The sequence below is a fragment of the Vidua macroura genome, chromosome 19 (assembly GCF_024509145.1).
Source record: "Vidua macroura isolate BioBank_ID:100142 chromosome 19, ASM2450914v1, whole genome shotgun sequence".
NCBI classification, from domain to species: Eukaryota; Metazoa; Chordata; class Aves; order Passeriformes; family Viduidae; genus Vidua; species Vidua macroura.
The window spans coordinates 9016460-9036440 of record NC_071589.1 but is presented as its reverse complement, the minus strand read 5'-3'; the positions used below and the strand labels follow the sequence as shown (position 1 = coordinate 9036440).

The 19981-nt window shown below is 37.9% G+C and overlaps 1 long non-coding RNA gene across 1 annotated transcript; it reads left to right on the top strand.

Moving 5' to 3' along the window:
* Positions 1 to 1518: 1518 nt before the first annotated feature.
* Positions 1519 to 17443, top strand: LOC128816925 (uncharacterized). The gene is made up of 4 exons (XR_008440054.1): positions 1519 to 1923; positions 2590 to 2752; positions 15912 to 16020; positions 17269 to 17443. It is a non-coding gene; the product is annotated as an uncharacterized LOC128816925 (long non-coding RNA).
* Positions 17444 to 19981: the final 2538 nt, after the last annotated feature.

Below are 19981 nucleotides of genomic sequence, written 5' to 3'. Positions count from 1 at the left end.
GATCCTCATGAATTTTCAAGAGACTGTGTCAAAGTCTATGATAAGCAACTTTCTGATGAAAAAAAAGTATTAAACAGACTTTTTGTATTAAGTTTAAAAGAAATATTCTGGTGTCTAAAAATACCACCAATAAACTTTAAAGTAATCCAAAGAGGAATGATTTTTTAATTACCCAGATTTTATCAAATTTTAGCAGTAATATATGTGGGGTTTTTTGTTTGATTTTTTAAAAATTCAGTACTATTGCAGCCTCTTTTCCTTTTATTTCCCAAGATCTTTTGGCAACAATAAACTTATTTGATTTCCTTTTAAAAGAAGGTCAGATTGTCTCAAGACAATTAAAAGGAACCATGCTGTTTGAAGTAACACTGCCATGATCCTGCTAATGAGCCCTTGTAATCCTGAAGTTATGGTAGGAGCAAAAGAAATTTGGTACAAACAATGACAGTCAGTCCCACAACATTTTTATGTGCCATGTCAGAAGAAATTTGCAAGAGGAAATTGCATCTATTAAGATTATGTTCTTGAATCATTTAAAGGTTAATACGTTCAAAATAAATAAAAGGTCAAAAGCACTGCAGGTCTGCATTTCTCAGGTAAAAGCCTCAGACCGTGAGCCATTCAGCCAGAATGGTTTAGGGTTCAATCAAAGGCTCAAAGCACATATTTGCAAGAACCAAGAAAATTGTTTGGATTTATCTAATTATTTATTTAATAAGAAATTAAATCTGAAAAATTTCAGAATGCCAATTTTGCACCCACTTTCCACATGGAGTGTCTTACCTTTTTCTGTTTTAAACTACCATTAGACTTCCACATTTCTTTATAAATCTAAAAACTTAACAAATTTCAAAAATATTCTAGTGTGTTTTCTTTCAATATTGAAATTAGGAGGTGACTTGGCTAATCACTGTCCTTCACCATGGCTAGTTCTTCCACAAACTGTGTGAAATAATATTTCTATTCTTATATTTCTATAATGTTATTATAATATTTCTATTTTCATATTATTATGTTGTGTACAAGTATATATAGGCAAAGGTACATTTATTCCAAGCCTCTGAGTGGTCACAGCCCAGCTGCCATGAGAGCTGAGGCTCTGGGTGCCACCACAGCCCAGGCCACAGGACCAGAGCATTAAACTGGCAATGCCACCTCAACTATAAAACCTTTGCCTCTTCTCCATGTCACATTATACAGTTCAGAGAGGTATTGAAATAAATATTTACACAATCAAAATTGTGTATTGTGTATAAAATATTTGCACAAACAAACATCCTCCTGTGTGGGGCCGCCTGGAGGGTTTTCTGACCACATACATTTTGGTCTCATTATCTCAGCCACTACACCACCAGCATTATGGAATGGAATTTTTAAATGTAGCCATCACGTGGCTGAAGTTCAAAACTGCATCTTAAAATTTAAGCAGAGATTTTTGTGGAGGCTGGAGGAGTGCCTGTGCAGCCTCAGCAGCCTCAGCTCCCCCAGGAGTCCACACAGCTCCCAGCAACATCCACAGCCCCCAGCCCTGCCCTGGATCCCATCCCAGAGCTGCCCTCCAGCCCTGGGGACTGTACACTAAAGAAGAAAGATGTCTGCAATCTGGCTCTATCACCATTAACCCCTCAAAAGGCTCACTGCTATCCCAAAAATGTCCCTTGTGCTGCTGAGGCCCTGGTAATTAATGTCCCGGAGAGCACACTGCATTCCATGGCCTTACAGCACCACCCCTGGTTTCTGAGCTTTCTCACCTTCAGAATGACATTTTATTTTTGACAATACATCCCCTTTCTATATCCTCCCTTCCTCTGCTTTACCCCGTCATCTAGAGGAGACACTAAGTTGTACAAATATTTCAGAAACTTACTGGGAATGTGGCCTGCCAGAAGCCTTTCTCTCCCTGCCCTCCACCACATGTCTCAGGTGACAAGATTTTTCCCTTTTATGACAGCAGTGTTCCCTCTGTGACAGTAGTTTTCCCTCACTCACAGCAGTTTTCCCTCAGGTGACAGAAGAGGAGCCTTCCCTCAGGTGACAGCACAGGATTTTTCCATCAGGTGACAACAGTCTTCCCTCAGGTGACAGAAGAGGAGCCTCCCCTCAGGTGACAGTTTTCCTTGAGGTGACATTTTTTCCCTCAGGTGACAATAGTTTTCCCTCAGGTGACTGCCCAGGAGCCTTCCCTCAGGTGACATTCCCCCTCTGTTCAGAGCTGAATGTGTTCACAGAAGGAAGAATCCCTTAGGAAGGGATGAGGGAGGGGGATTGTTTATGTGATATTCTGTGTTTTAGCAGGTCACAGGAAAGAACCCTTTTCTGCCTGGCAGTTACTTTCTTTTGGTCTTTACATGTTGTGCTATTATTGAGAGATGAGCAAACTCCACCCTTTTTTCTGAGTTTTGTGGAGTTTGGAAGGAGTTGAGGGAGGCACTGCATGCACAGTATATCCCCTATCTTGGGCACTGGCTTTTTCCAGGTGGCAAATAAAAAGTGATTCAGCAAAAACAGTTGTAAAGGGGAAGGATGGGGCTGCAGTGTGAGACACGCAGTCATTGTCAAAGATTTATTTTGGTAACTGTATCTTTGCAGATTGAGCTGCCAACATTACATGGAAAATGTTGGAGAGGAAGGAAATGATCCCTTTCAATTTCTGCCATTGCATTTCTCTTGATTCCCTGGGGCTTTATGGGTGCAAATTGTAGTCAAGGCAAGAAGGGGAGCATGCTATCTGACTTCAGGCAGTGAAACCGAGGTAGGTATTTTTAGTTAATTTACTAAATACTGTGATCAGTGGTAGTTTATAGCTCAGGTATCAGCCTCTGGATCCCTGCCCAGTGTTGTTTTGCTTTCACTCTTACTTATAAACACATCTACATCCAGATAAAAGCTTCTTTGTAAATTTTATTTATTTGGAGGTTTCTACATGGGATGAAAAAGCTTTAAATGGTAGATGCAGAAGTAGCTTTGGATCTAGACAAATTTTGCACTCACCAAAACAAATTTGAGCCAAATTTAGAAGTAGTGCCATATGACATGCTCTTGGGGAGTGAGAGGCTGGCTGTAAGCCCAGATTTGACAAAGATCTTTTGCACATTTTTATCTTTATACTCTGTGAATAGTCCCACTGATCATTCTGTCAACCTGAAGTACTAAAACATCATCAGGCTGGCCCTTAAGTTTTAAAAAATTGATTTTTAAATGAAAGAACTTTTTTAAAAGGTATTTTTTACTTCACTTTCTGTTTACTGAGCCTTAAGGAAAAATTGTGTCATGTTTTCCAGTCTTTTTCTTTGCAATGACAGAAACCCTTTTTTTCCCCCTAAAATGAATCTGGATGTTCTCATGGAGACTTACAACTTTCAGAGATGGGATTTTAGGCAGATGTCATACGTTGTAAGATTCTTGGTAGGAACTGAGAGAGTTGGCACCACAGACAACACAGCAGTTGTTTAAAGTTTGCAGAATGCCTCGGATCATAATTTCTTTGGGGCAAGAGTGTTAATTGTGTTGTGGCTAAGTGATGCACGTGCAGTTGTATATAAGTGTGTGTAGCTCACTTTTCTGATGCAGTCTGTGTCTGCTTCAGTCTTTTCATTGCACCATTTTCAGTCCCTCATGCAGCTGGTCCAACGAAAGTACCAGTGAATTAAAGATAATTACAGGCCAATGACTAATGCTTTTATTCTGTGGAAATCATGGGAGAAGTGGGTAAGAAGGTGGCAGAGTCTGATTTAACTTCAGAGCAGGTGTCTTTTGGAGAAAGTCAGCATACCCACAGCAGCAAAGAAAAAAAGCTCTCAAAATTACTATGTAAAATCTCCAGATAACAACCAGAAAATTAAATTTTGTGTAAATGGGGACAAAAAACAATTAGCATGTAGCTGGAAACAACAGAGAAGCAAGCATTCAAAGGGTATTATTGATGTGCTTTAATTAAAAATTAAAGTAGCTTAGGGGCTGACCTGAAGTGTTGGCAGTGAAATCAAACCAAACCCAAGAATGTTTGTTTCACACACAGCACTTAGCAGCCCCAGCTGCTAATACTGCTACAAGGTTCTACAGAGAGTGCAGTTACATAGCCTCTGTCCCAAACAATCTTCATTTAGTGTGACAGACAGAGGGTGAGTTTTACACATGGAGAAATAAAGCATAGAAAAAGTGGTTATTCCTCTGTGAAATAAAAAATATTTATGAGAGGAGGTGAATACAGATTTCATGTCTGAAGGAAATATTATGCCTTCAAGAGCATTCTTTCTTGACACTCTTTGTGACAACCCACACTGTTACTTTTATTGTATAATGGAATATTTTTATTGCTGTTTAACTGAAGGGGTCAGTTAAGGACATAGTTACCATATTGTTTTTTCACAATTTGTCTCTGCCACATTTTTTATGTCTACATGTCCTCTGTGATTATCGTAGATGCCCATGGAAGGATAAGACATGAATTATTATAGAGAGAAGCAATGCTGTAGCTGCCCAGGTTGATGCATATTTATACATGGACAGCAAATCTTGTATGCAGTTTGAGTGACACAAATTACAATTCCTGGCTAGGCTATTAAAATCTATTTTGACAGCAAGCAAGTAGACAAAGGGAAATGAAAGCAGCTTTGCTGAACCTGCAGGACACAGATAAAGGTTGAAGCAGAACTCAACCAACAATTGAAGCTACAACTCAATTTTTGGTTGTAGCCAAAAATCCCCATGTCTATGGTCAGGTCTAGCAGAAAAAGTTAATAAACTGTCAAAAACATACACTGGAAGTGTCTATGTCTTTTCAGACTGCAGAAAATGTGTTTCCCCTTGCAATATACTCTCTTTAGCCAACCTTTCTTTCAGCTTATTAATGTACAGATTATAATTACTGATTTCCCCAGACTAATCCTTCTTTAAATACATCCTTCTTTTGGAGAAGACTGTGGGTAAAATTGTTGCAGCATCTTTGGGCGCTCTGTGTTGGTACAGCCCTGGCATTGCTTAGGACTGGCAAGGCCTTGGCACAAAAGTGATCTGCATTTCTTCCAAAGATCCTGATTAGCTAAAACTTACACAGGAAAAGGTAACCTCCCCAGAATCCTTGGGAAGTTTTCTTGTGTTTAAACTACTCTGGAAAAAACGTACAGAACTAATACCTGTGGACTGCAAGACTTGTTTCAAAGCTCACCAAACACAAGGACTTCCTTTGACTTTAAGACTACATTGGATTATTGAAATCATCATAAATGACTTAAGAATTGCTTGGGAAGGCCCCTGCTGTGTCAGGCCCCGGAGGCATAAGACTCAACGTTCTAAAAATTTGACCTAAACGTAGATTTTTTGGTTTTATTAGATTACTTGTGAGAGACCCATAGCAGGTTCTTTACAATCACTGAAGGGAAAGCCTAAAACATGTCTTGAAATGCAAGTCATGGTCTCTTTCAGTATAGTCTGCTCTATGCGGGCACTGGGCTAATAAATGGTTCTGCAACATCTTCTTTAGTTTAATTGCCGCTTCACTCAACAAAACCCTGATAAAATCCATAATAAGACAATCAACACACCATAAGCTTTTTAATTGTTGCAATATAAAGGGATTCCCATTTGTCTTGCTGGTATTTCATCCCATTTGTCTTGCTTGCCTTCTGCTACAGATAGGTTGGGGCTTAATTTCAGCATTTTGGGCCAATCCTACCAATCCTAAACAGTGCCCCATATTGTAGTCCCTTTATCAAAACAATTGGAATATGATCCTTTTGTAATTTTATGTAATATTATTCTCAAATAATAGTTTTCTAATGGTGCTGTGCTGTTGGCAATTGATTCTCAGTTGTTCAGCATTCTGGCACCTGCATATTTCTTATTGGTATACACATGCACACTTTTAATTACCTGCCAGATTAACATACTAAGGACCATGATAAGGGAGACACATTTTACTCCAATAATATGACCTTGTCAAATATTGTAATTGACCCTTTGCAAGTTTTTCCCTCCTGTAAAGAACTGTTACTTCTATTAAGATCTATCTTAAATATAAATCACAAAAACAAATAATTTCTTAGGCTGCAGTATCTAGAAGCACCAAGAGCACAGTGAATATTTTGTGAAGTAAAACGTCTTAAGAAGTTTGATTTTTTTTTTAAACTACCGTACTTAGATATTAAAAATTATGCAATTTATTATCAAGCAGAGGTTTAATATATATATCTTTGACTTTGAAGAAAGTCCTTCATACAGAATTTATTATACTTGTAGTTAGTATATTAACATTTTTCTCATCCAAAACTGAGGCTGAGCAGGAAAATCATCAAAAAAGAAACATTTTTTAAAGACAATGACAACGAAAGCCATTTTTATTTAATATTATTTTAATATTATAAATTTAAACTTAATCTCCATATAAATACCTTTATTTAGCTACCTAAGAAGCCAAAACAGCATTTATTCTGATGTAGCTTTCTGTCTTCCCTGTGTAAAAATCTTAGTAAATAATTTAAGGTTTATTTTTAATGTGAAAAATCAGAGGAATCTGGTATGAGTTGGTTCACCATTTCAGCAGTATTACCATGCTGCCCTCTGGAGTACACTGGCAAAGCATTGCATGGTAAAGTTTTGGAGGCATCTGCTGTTCTTCTTTGCATCCAAGAAAATTGTCACTGGGAAAAGGAAGCCTTGGCTAAACTCTTTGAAAAGCAGGATGAACATGTAGTGTTTTGCTTGACTTAGCCCAGACTTTTTTAGGCATGTTTTCACTAGATATGTATTACTATGCAGGAGTTCATCCCTGGCTAGACCCCAAAGCCTTTGATAAAAATGTGATTATTGTAGGATCATCTCAGTGCTTGTATTCTTTAAGAGTAGATTTTAATTTTAGAAGCACCAGATTTAGGTTTCTCAGCAGAACTGACTTTTATCATCTGGAGATGCAAGAGCAGTGTCAGATTGTCCCATTGAATCCAACTTTTGTGGCTCCTGTGTAAAATAAGCCTCAGAAATCCTGTGAATCTACTAGGAGAAAGTAGTAGGTATCAAAGACAACAATAAAACACATTTTCCCCTTACAAACTCAAAAAACCCCTGAGATGTTTGGAAGACATAGGCATCTGCTGTTTCCTAAATTAATTCATCTTTCTCCAAGATGTGTCTTGTGGAAGATCTAAAAATTCCCTTTCACTCCTCCCTCCTCTCCCTCCCTTCCCCAAATCACCTTAAAACCATATAGGAATGAAAACAAAGGTCAGGCATTTATGTTATCGCTAAGTTTTTTTGGGGAAAAAAAACCCAAACCAAAACACAAAAAATAGTAGAGTTTAGGCCCAGTTTGAATTTATTATCTTTTTTAGGAGTCTCTTACTTAATAAAGATATTTAGTATAAAGATTCTCAGTTGCAGATTGCTGATAGCTGGAATTGGGGTTCAAAGACAGCACAGGTCCACAAACAGAAAGTACAACAAACCCCTCCTTCTTCCTGCTTCTCCAATACAGAGAGACTTTAAATTGTATATCATTCATGATTATTTCTGGGTTCTTTCTCTCCTTCCACAGTTGGAAAAAACGCGCAAGTTAAAAGGAAAGGTTGTTATCTCCAAAAGTGGTTTTAGGGACTTTACAACACTTGGGAGCAGCTAATTAAACTGTTAGAAGCTATTAAATACCCTAAGTACTTTTCCATTGGTAGTCAACAGTAATTAGATCTCTTATTTCTTTAAGTCTCTTTTTAAAGTAAAAAGGTGCCTTTCTTTAGGTGCCTAAAGACTTCTAAAAATCTGCTTTTTCTTAAGTCTAGGGTTTCAGGTCAGGCAGAAAGAAAATGTAAGCTAAGTGACAGGAATTGTAGGTCACAAACAGACTGACAAATCATGAAAAATTAAGATCCTGCCAGGAGTCTGCAACATTCATTATGGTGAGAACATTAAACTGCATTTTGGTATAAGCAAGGAAAAGACCATCTATGGGAAAAGCTACCTGTGAAAATGCAGGCATTCTGTAGGGAAAGCAGAGAAGTCCCCAAGATAATGACACTGATGGAGACATCAAGGCACTGAGCTGATAGGGCATGAAGGGAGACAGGAACTGGCCGAGATGGTCTCTAATCACCATGGAAAACCTGGATAAAGGAGCATTCCCGGACTCTGAGGAAGTCAGATTTGAATTGTCACTGGAGGTGTCAGGGCAGAGAATTATGACTAGATACACGATTGTTTTTCTCAAAGGATACCATAACCTCTTACAAACATTTAATTAAATTGTTAATTACTTCACAGTCTTATGGCATAAGCAGCAGTGTAACTACTGCTGGCTCAAACAAGGAATCAGAAGCATCCTGAATTCTGTACCTGTTTAGATTTGCATTGGATCTCCACTGTCTGAATTCTATTTGGATAGCAGCTCAGTGTGTACATGAGTGATGATCAGGTTTTTGATGACTGGATGTTGATGGAAAAGGAAAGGAAGTAAGCCCAGGTGTTCTGCTGTTTACATTCTAAGCAGACAGTACTGCCTCCTTTATTCTGGAGTTTGACCTAGTGAAAACTCACTCTGACTTTTTAGAAGGCTTAAGATCCTAACTCCCTCTGGCAATTTTAAAAATACCACCTTCCATTTATAATAACCAATGAGAGAAGGTTTAATCTTATTAAATAATTGTTTGGGGAATTTGTTCCCCATACAGGTGAGGAATTATTTGCGTACATATGACCTGCATGGTGAAAAAAATCGACATTATTAGTATGTCAACCTTTTGGGTTTTTTTGAGAAAAGATCACATCAGCAAATAAAGCCACATTATACTGGTAAATATTTTCAAAGAGGATGCAAAACCAGATCAGAGCACAAAAATAGCTTTACTAACAGCTTCTACTGAGATTAAATACACATAAATATATGTATATATCTCCCAAGACAAAATACACAGCTTCATATAATCTGCTAAAGAGAAAAGTAAATATTTTGCAACCACAAATGAAGTCAAAACATAACATTGTGGTGAGACTTAAGAGGAGTTAACAGACCAAAATGTCTCATTATTTCACAAATTATAGCAGCATGAAAAAACACTCCTTTAGTTTCAGGATACTTAGGTCTATTTCATGAAATAAAAACATGTGATGAAAACAAAGCAGCGTTTCAAGCGCAGCTCCAGACGCTGGCTGAGCTCGGCGTGATCAGTGCAGCGTGAGTGACACTGAGCCCACACTGCAGGTATGACAAATGGTTCTGTCACAGAAACGGGCTGGCACATGGACACAGCTTCATGCACACCATCTTCTTATGCCCACACCAAGGGCTTTCTCAGGCAAGGTAATGCAGTGCATGCTTTAGGTTCCTTTCACTAATGCTATGGATTAAAGTATTAAGGGTAAAAATGCAACTGGTGGCCTTGACCTGGTTTGTAGTGGGTGCTGAGAGCCAAGTTCTGCCCTCAGTTACACCCTGTAGCTCCCCTGAAGTCCGTGGCGGTGCCAAGTGTAACTGAGGGAAGAATTCAGCTGTTCAAATATGTCCATGGTTACCAAGCCAACTGGCAGCAATTGCCAGGGAATAATAGGAGTGTTGAGGGCAAGAACCAAGGAGCCTTCGTGGGGCAGTCTGGAGATCTGCACAGTGCTTGTCTACAGACTGTCTGGCCTCATGAAGTCAAAGCTATTAGTTTTTCCTACTTGCTCTAATGTACTGCAGACAAAAAGGGCCTTTCACTGGTGAATGCTGATAAATGAAATGCTCACCAGCTGGGGCTCCTGCACCTCTTCGTGCATTGTAGCAGCAGCTTTTTGTTTGTGCCAGACCTAATCTTGAAGTTTCATGGGGAAGAGGGAAGATTTGAAAACATTTCAGATTCTAACACAGTAAATCATTATTGTTATTAATGAAGTAGAGCTGAATAGCTTCCAGACTATTCAGAAATATGACACAGAAATACTCATCTTTTTGCAGCACAGTTAGTAGTTATTTACTGCTTCATGTTACTGAAATTGGGAATAAGCTTTCTGGCTCATCACACTAACTTCATCTGAGGGAACAAAAGATGGCTTTTAATTTCCCAGATGAAGAATCAAAATCTGGAGTATCTGTCTGTACTCATATTGGAAGAAAGGAACTTAAACTCTGGTATCTTTAGCTGCAGTGCCTTTGCATATCAGGGATACACCCCTGACCAGCTTGTATTCCAAGAGCTGTGTGTGGCCTTGGTGAAGTCCTATAGCCACACACTTCCAGTGTAGAAAAACTTCTTGACACTGAATAACCTTGATTTAGGGTATTAAAATGGAAACCAAAACATTTATCTTTATATGGGACAAGTAGATTCTTTGAAATCCTGCTCATATAGCTGTATACTATTTTAAAAGTTTAAACTTCACCAGAACAGATTAAAATCCCTGGGCAGCCATTTCTGTTCAATTTCACGATAAAGATGTAATGAAAAATTAGTTGGACTGTTTCGATTGACAGTATTTTTTTTTTTTTTTGCAAGATCTTTAGATGGGCAAATTATTTAAAAGAATTGGATGGAGTCTCTAACCTGGAAAAGGTTAGAGTGAATTAACCAGACTTTCAGTTGAAATTAGTCTTTCTTGGTTTATTTAAAATAGTGGAAGTGTTTCAATTTGTACCAGTTCACTCTTTCCCATCCCTTGCATTACAAACACCTTGTCATATGAAAAGGTCTTAAATACAGTAAAATTAACAGGCAAATACAGGAATAAATACACTGTGTTTTGTGAGTTCTATAACTAAGAAGTCCATAATCACTGCAATAATTTCTTTAATGCTAAGTATGTAGACCCTTCCATTTCCTCTAGGGCAGATTCAAATTAACTGTTCCTTGCAAGAAGAGATTTCTCTCACCTCCAACAGGTTATTGCAATGTCTGCAGTTTCTGACAATTACTGCAGTTATGTAGAAAGAATTTGCACTTGTATGGTATTGTGCAATCTAAAACACATCAAAGGGACACTTCACGTGTAATATACAAAGACCAAACTCATACTTCCAGTAATTTCTGGAAGAAAACATACAAGCATTTTTCTAAAAGGAACTCTAGACTTCACTGTTTAGAATTTGATACAAGAAATCATTCAGTAATTCAAATCTGGAGGAGATGTGAAGTAGGAAGAACGTTAACTGCTTAAGCAAGAATTTGCCCATTTGATTAATGAATAAATTTTGCTTATCTAAAGCATGCTCTTTCCAGTGATCCAGAACTACATATGGTTCAAAAGGGAAAGACTGAGACATGCAATGTCTCAAACTGGGCCTCAGTGTTTCCTAGGCAGCCGTTGGACAACATGGTGAAATACAATACCCAAAGGTAGGAGGGCAGAGACACAAAGTACTCAGCTGTAAAATGAGCCCATTCTAATTATGCTAAAAGGTCCTGTGTCTTCAAACAGATAAATGTCATTTACTGAATCACTCCTCCTTGAAGAAACTGCTTTCTAATTATATTTTCTCTGGATGAAGATCCACCTTCAACTGCTTCTTTCTATTTTCATTGAAAAAGAGAATTATCTTTCAAGAAAAAAAAAAAAAAGAGTGGAAATTAAAACTACTTTTACAATTCCTATTTTTTTCAAGAAGGGATTGAAGGAAAATACTTTATTTAAAACAAAGGAAATAGTCCATTCCTTCCTCATTGTCCTGTTAAAAATGGAGAAGGGCAGTCAGAATGAGAATTGCCCTTTTTAAAAGCTGTGTTAAAGCATAATACTCTCCACATTACTGCATGAGGAGGACCAGTCTCAGATGGCTGACATTGTCAGAATTACATGGGAGTCAGAGCAGGTAGTGATGATTTACAACAGCATTAGGATTGTCTCAAAGGCCATAATGTTCGGGGTTTAGTGTGTTTGAGTTTATTTGTTTTGTTTTGTTTTTTGGAGGGGATTTAGCTGTTTCAGTACTCATCAGGATTATATTTTAGCATCTCAGTGCTGTGAAGTCCAGTTTCATGACTCACAGCATCTGTTACTGCATAGTGGCCAAGGGTCCACAGAAATTATTAAAATTGACCAGGGATGGAGAAAGGGAGAATTCCCTTTTTGTCTGGTGCTGAAAGCCACAGAGAAATGAAAGAGCATAAAGTCCAAGTTGCTCACAAAGCTGGGGTGGGGGGTTGTGTAGAAGCAACAGTCATAGGTGTAAATATGCCAAACAAACCTCTACTTTATACACAGCGTCGATTCTTAGAACAACTGAACAGCTTTTCTGTGACCACTGAGAATGTCATAATTTCATCCTCACTTTGTAGACTTGCCTGAGAAATACCTTGAAACCCAATATTGCCTCATTCTCACTGTAACAGAGACTGCATCCATATTATCTGTGCACAGAAAACACTTTGCCCACAGCTCTTATGCCTCCTGACAACCCTTAGAAGCCTCTGTATTCAGAAAATGGACATGGGACAATGTGAGGCTGGAGATATAAAGCATTCTGTGGGATGTAATGCACTGGTTCACCTCCAGCAGTCTCTCTGGGGAGGAGAATATCAAAGGTCCAGAGAAGAGTCAGAATGATCTAAAGAACAGTTTGGAAGACAGACAAGAACATAATCTATCAATATAGCCCTCTAAGCATTGTCCTGAAATTTTAATGATATTTGATTGTATCTTTCTTTTTAATCTGAATTTTAAATCATATCACCATCATTCTAAAGTGGTTTAGGATTAAGTAAACAGACATTAGTAGATAGGGTTTTAAGGGTTGATTTAAAAGAGCCGTTTCCATCAATGAAAGCATGAACACAGAATATTTTAATGGAAAAAAAAAGGGTTATTTTGCTTAGAACTGCTGATGAGAAATTTAGAAGAATACATGTTCCAGAGAATGGACACTCAGATTATAATCATGCTAATATAATAGAACTGCTGAAGTATAGCAGACAGTGTGGTGCTCTAACCCTGGTACAGCACAGCCATGGCAATGAGCCTGTTCTGCAAGTACAATAAAGCAGAAGCAACAATCAGCTTCCCATGCAGTGTCCATCCTGGGAGATAGAGCTCAGAAAATATTTTAAATATGCAGACTGCTCATGAGAGTTCTTATCTAGCTGGAGAGAAATTCATTACAGCGTACATAACATATACATGCACTCTGGGATGTGAAGGATTTGCTTCAAAGTGCGCCATTTATTCCAGTATTTTAGTATTACTTCCAATATTATTCCAGGGAAAAGACAGAACATTTTTGACAAATGTTAGTAATTTTCTGAGTGGTGGATTTACTTACAGTGATGGCGAGTTTACTGAGCTGCTGCTGGAATTTTTCTACAAAGGACACCTTGATATGCTTCATTTATTGGGAACATCTGAAATGAATCACAAGGAACAGATGGAATTTTCAAGAGAAAAAGAAAATAATAAAAATGCCCACCATAAAAACTAATTCTCTATAAATAATCTCAATCAGGAAAACCTTTACCCCTGAGACAACCCAAGGCTGCTTTTTTAGTAGCCCTTTCCCTTGTGACAAGAGCAAACTTTTCCATGCCACAAATCATTCCCATCCATCATTTTGATACAATCTGAAGCAAACTCATCCTACTGCCGCAATGTGCTCCTTTTATTCCAGGTTCAGATAGGGAAGTATTTGCGTATTTGGTCAGTAAAACTTACTGAGTTTACAATCAACAATTATGATTGTTCTGGCTGTTTTTTACACTTCAGACCAGCAATTTCATTTTTGTAGTTAAGTTCTTGCTCAATTGATTTCTCAAACTGAATCCATTTCTGGTTATATTCTTCTGGATCAGCTTCTGCAGTTACCATTGTGTTGCCAAGTTTATATTACATCAATTACTGTAGAAGAAAGATGTTGGTCTTTCCAAAAAAGATGTAGGATGGATCAGTAGAGGAGTGCTGCTTACTCAGGAATTGAATATTTGTTTTCTATTTCCTTGATGGAATGGCCTTAACTCTGTGAATTAGTCTGACTCAATCTTTTCTAGAAGCCGATTTTAGCTAAGTCTGATTTGTGGAACGGGCTGTTTCCTACATGCTTCAGCAGCCTCCCTGCTTGGATCACACCTCTTATTAAGGTCACAGAACAAAACCAACTTCAGATCCATCATTAACAGCTCCCAGGATTGCTACTTCTGTCCCTCAGTTTCTTATTCCATTGCCATGGTTGCAAAAATAGGAAAACGTTTGACTTGAAAACAATATTCTTGTACTAATGTGTATCAAGCCTATTTTGATTGCAGATTAGAAAAAACATATAGTTTCTCTTCAGTGGGAAATAACACCACTTGCTATTGCTTTGGCCTTATGTACATTGCAAATAAAAGAATCAGCTAATGGCCAGGTTTTTAGGTGCTCTTTTCAGTCTTTGGTAACTTGAGGGAAGATGAATCCTTTACCAAGCCAGGAGATTTGTATGCCTGGTTTGAGTTATTGAGTGAATGGGTCTGTACTGCACAAGGAATTCCAGTAATAAAAGGCTCCTTCCCAGCCAATGTTATTGGTCACCCATCTGGGGCAGATGCTGGGAGACAGGAACTGACACTGATGCTGGAAAATGTTGTATCAGAAGAGCCTGAATGATGATTTGAATATACACAGAGATGGGAGAGGGATCAGAAAGGGGAGGGATCAGCTGAGCTTGCAGGCCTTTGCTCAGGATGATCATTTATAGGTACATCACTGCTATATCCTGAGATGATAACACAGAGGTAAATGATTAGCTCCTGCAATCATTGCAGCAGCGAGGATGACTTGCAGGCTGAATGGTAAATCCAAGACAGGATTGATTCTGGGCTCTTCTTGCACACAGCAGTGCAAAATGACAGCATTCCCCTGGTTCTGATGTTTTATAAAGGTCATAAAATGTTAGCCCAATGCAGGGCAAAAGGAAATGAAGATTTGATCTGTAATCTGCTTCTTGTAACACCAAAGGGCTGTTGCAGATCTCACCAGCACTCCTGTTTGGTATTTTTATTAAATTCAAGAAACAAATGTTACAAATTTATCTTGGATTTTACCATTTTTAGCATTCCATTTGCTATAGGGTGAAGTTGGGCTGAAGTGTACTTGGCTACATGTTATTGTAGGGTTCTTGCATGTTGCAAGGTAGAAGTGTCTAAAAATAGATTTCCTTTGAACTATGACAATGTGTTGCTTTCCTCTGTGCTCTCTTGGAAATAACTCTGAAGTATGATTTTTACTCTAGTTCCAAGCTATGTAATTCAATTAACTGGAAAAATAGACAAAAAGTATTAATTCTTATTGTGTACATTCACCAAATAGAGAAATGAAGACAGCTACCTAAATTATATAAAACTGATTATACTAAGAAATTGTCACAAATGTCTTATAAATATATGAGTGACTGTATTTGGCAGCACCTGGTGTGACATTTCATCCTTCATCAATAAAAGAAAGCAGTTTTACAATATTGTGTTTTGGTGTAATACAGAATTTATCAAACTACTTAATCTCAGTGGGACGAACCATGAAATAATTATTCAGTTGCTTCAGTAAAAAGGAAAGCATAAATTAAAACTCATAGGTTTGAGCCAAAATAAAGACATGAGAGAAAATGTAATTTGTTTCATTTTTACTTTGAGTCATGTTTGAAAACAAAAACCAAAAAAACTCTGAATCCTTAAAAAACTTTAAATTTTAATTTAAACTTATAATTTTGCCTTCAGGGCTTAGTCAGATGACTACTGAAGTAAAAAATGAACACTTAAAGATTTCAGTGCATGTTGAATGATGATCATGCTGCTTACATTAAATTTATCACCTTGCTATAGAATATACTTTTAAAAAGAACACTATAGCTGAGGGACTTTTCCCAATACTGTCCAAATTGAGTGAATAATTATCCTAACCTTTCTAGTTCTTGAGCAGCATCTCTGTCTGCAGAAAAAGTAATGGCGTTTTAATGAGAGAAATGCAGAAAACACTTTTTTGTGAGTCTTCTCTTGCAGGTATTTTAACTCTACGCTGTCCATGCCAGTTATGAGCCATGCTTGAAGTTCTCTTTACACATTTTGAAGTACTGGCCCAAAATTCAAATCAAAGATCTCGTGGACTCTGGTAAGTTTTTGATCAAGTTTTGAACTATATCAGCATGAATATTTTTTTTTAGTTTCAACTATCCTCCTACTGCAGCAGTAACAATTATAGCCATCAATAAACATGAGATACGCAGTGCTGACAGCCAAAGTTATTTTAGTCACATCCTACCTAACTGTACCCAGAGCCCATGCAGTTCCAATGTGTTTTTCCTTTGGCAGCCTTTTATTTGTGGTTAAGAATAATTTCCCACCAAGTGTTTTATCAGCATCCAGAAGCTGGTCTCGTAAAGCAAAACTTTAATTATAATTCTTTTCATTATGAGTCGAGGGACTAAATATTGACTAAGAAATTTCCTTAGTCTTGAATGTTGACAAATTTTTCCCATATGATCTCAGGAAAACCTTGATGGGAAACCATCTGTAAGCCACCTGAGAGTTCTTTTATTTCATGAAGGGAAAGACAATCCTACCCTGCCTGGGCATTATTGGCTCACTGAACAACCCCTCTCCTCTGATGTTATCTCACGTTTTTGACGCAGTTTCTTTCATGCCTCTTGCCTGATTTTGGCGTTTTTCATTGTTGCATTCCCACTTTACTCCATATAAGCAGCAATCAGATCACAGGGCTTGACTAAAAGTCATCACGTCACTCCGCAGAATTCTAAAATAGAGAGAGCAGCGGATAGGAAATGTAATCTTTTAATCTAACGCTTCCGTGAGCTGTAATACAATTCTGCGTCCGGGCCGCTCGGCCGATGCTGGCACTAGAGGGCAGTGCCATATTGCACTTCCAGGGAAAGCATTCCCGGACACGGCTGGAAACGGAGAACAAGTGCAAAATACAGCCACACTTCGCCTCTGAGCTTGTTTCGGTCACCAGTCTGAAGCCGCTCTGAGATGCACACACACCCCATTCACAGGCTGCAGACAGCCCCTTCCCAGCAAGGGCCACCTGATTAAGCTCTTTTTGTGTCTGCCAAGAAAACTGTAAATATTGTTAGTTCAGACACCAGCAAAATCAAAGTGCTTTATGCCTGTCACCTTTAGGCAAATCTCTCATCATGAAATTGCACTGAATAGAAGATAAACGTAAATGATGTTAAAGACGGTGTACTGAAAAATACAGCTTCAATTTTCTTACATGGTTTTTTTTTTTTTTTCCTTGGGTGTGAATTGAAGTAACTGTGCAAGAAGCTCTGTTCTTATTGTCCAAAACAGATGTGGAATAGTCTGTGAACTGTTAAACACTTGCCTGGTTTCCCTGCAGAAACTCCTGCTGGTAATGTGCTGATATGGTGATGATAGATGGAAGATGGACATATGATTTCAAGAATATCCAAGCCATCTTATCAAAGAGAAACTTTGTCTCTTGCTTTCTCCAAAGCACCTCTTGATTGTGGACTGAGCAGACTTCTTTGCTGAGGCAAAGTTTTGACTAATAAAGGTTTGTGTGAGTGAACTCGGATGTTCTTGAGTGAAATTTAACCCAAAGGAGCATTGTAAAGTTGACCATATGCTGTTTATTTCATAAGAAAGTCAAAGTGTCTTGCATGGGTTTGTAGTGGCTGATTCAGAAAACTTGAGTTTAACTTCTTGTTCTGCCTTTGCCTGAGTGAAGCATTTTCTCTCATATTCTGTCTTTAGTGTGTAAATAATGCACATGTTGATGAAAGCACATCAAGATAAACTAATGAAAGCAAGTTTTCATTGCAATTACACTGACTAGTCTCTCATTTCATTTCAGCCATAATGAGGATTCTATCCAGTCCTTTGCACTTCATTACCCCACACTCCTTCAAGCAGAACCAATATTTTATCAACAGAACCAGTACACCCCTACAATTTTACATTGGTTCCTTTTTTCCCTCTAACTTTTCACAGATAGGGTCCTCACAGAGTAAATCTCTTCAGAGGCAAACTTTTATATGCTGTTGCCATGAGCTATGTGGTGACATATAATGTTATGTTTATATATATATTTGAGGGAGTGAGAGACCCTGTTCTCCTCAAATGAAGGCATTAATGCCAGAATCCATCTTTTGAGCCAAGTTATTGATGGATGAGAAAAGGTTTCAGTGTGAGACATTGGTGATATTATACTGTGGTAAGTCCCAGTGAGAAACAGTAAACTGTTAGAAACTTCCATGAATTATATTTTGGACAATGCTTGTTCCTTGAAATTATCAATCTTCTGCACAATAATTAGACCCATGTGAAAGGTGGTGTAAAGAGAAGCACACAAACATTAAGTTAACCTTTACAGGGACATAGTAAAGTAGTAATAGAATTGAGTCAACAATCCCATTCTGATTGTTCTGATGAACAACCCCATGACCTGCTGAATCTAAAGTCTGGATTTCCAACCCTAAATGGGATTAGCAAAATTTCCAAGCTTTTAATCCATCTAGTTCTATTCTTTTAAAAATTTGCCTGTAAAAGTACAGACACTTTGAAAGATTCATGTCATTAAATGTCCAGAGCCTAAGCAGATTTGGTTTGGGCCTTAATTTATTTTAATAAAGGGCCTTAATTTTAATAAATTTTTAATTTAAAAACCTTAGATCAAAATTTATTATATGCAAATTGAATGTACTTTAAAATCTGCCTTTACAAAAGAAAGTAGAGGGCAGCCAACTGCAGATGTAACATTGGGGATTTTGCATTTTCATAATTTGTATTAGAATGGGCTTCTCTGAAACTGTCGCATTTTGAATTTGGGGAGGAGCAGAAGGAATATTTTACATTTATCTAGACAGTTTTGACTAATAATCCAAAAGATGTTACCAGGTAGATGTTTAAAAGACAAAATAGCATTTTCATCCATTCTGTTTTTATTACTAGTAAACAAAAACATAAAACAGAGCCCTTCTCTGTTTTCATGGTGACCAGGAAAAAATCAGAACATAGAAAAAATTAAATTTTTTTGTCACACTGGACATGAACAGGAACTGAAAAAAGCCTGTGTAGGTGAAAGGCAAAGCAAAGCTCCCACTGTCTTAATGCAGGACTTCACCCGGTGCAGGCAGTTGTAGACTGTAATTAATATATCTAGGAAACAAGGTTGGCAATTCATCATTCTGCTGAGTTTCATTATTTGGGGAAGACTTAAAACTTCCAGCTGCCAGATCTCAGGGTGTACTTGGTTTTCAAGCATTTTTGCAAACCTCACAGCTAGGGAGCCATTAAACAAATATTCAAAGATGCCTAAGACCAGATGGGATGGGATTTGTTTATGCACATATGTGTTGGAGTAAGGAGGGATTTAGTGAGATTTTAAAGGTATTGAATTGAGGTTTCTGATTCAATTCACTGAGATAGTAAAATTGCAGGGTAAAAATTCTGTATAATATTTGCACCAGAATTTGCTTCTGTGTATGATTCTCACAAACTTGAGTGAGGTCCTTCCTAGGGACTGCTAGTCCCAACTCAGAATCTGCCTCAATGTTTTCTTCAGTGATGGCCAGATCCTAAATTTTTTTCATATACAAAAGTATTAGAGATGTACTTCAGTCTCTGAATAGCATAAATTAGGAAAATGCTTTTTTTTAATAGCTAAACAAAATTTGTTTTTTCATTTTTTTTCCGGTGTTTTTCCAAAGCTACATGAAACATCAGGAAAGTATCAGGAAAAAGGAAACCAAATGCTGATGTGACTTCTCAGATAAAAAAAAAAAAAAAAAAAAAAAAAAGGATACTGTGTCTACATTGCTCCTGTTGTCCCTGCACAGATCAGTGAGCGCTGTGTGCCCAGTGGTGCCCTTCTTTGTCACATGGCACCTGTGGCCCTTTGCAAATGCTTTGATATTCCTTCCTGGCTCTCCTGTTTTTGGTACCCAGTTTCCTGTAGTCTTTCCTCACTACTAAGCTCTATTTACTGCCCTTTTCCAGGTGCTGCTTTGCCCTCAGTTACTTCCCATGCATGCCTTTCTGTGCCGAGGTATTTTTGCTTTCCTTCCCCTCTGCTACATTCCAGAGTCAGT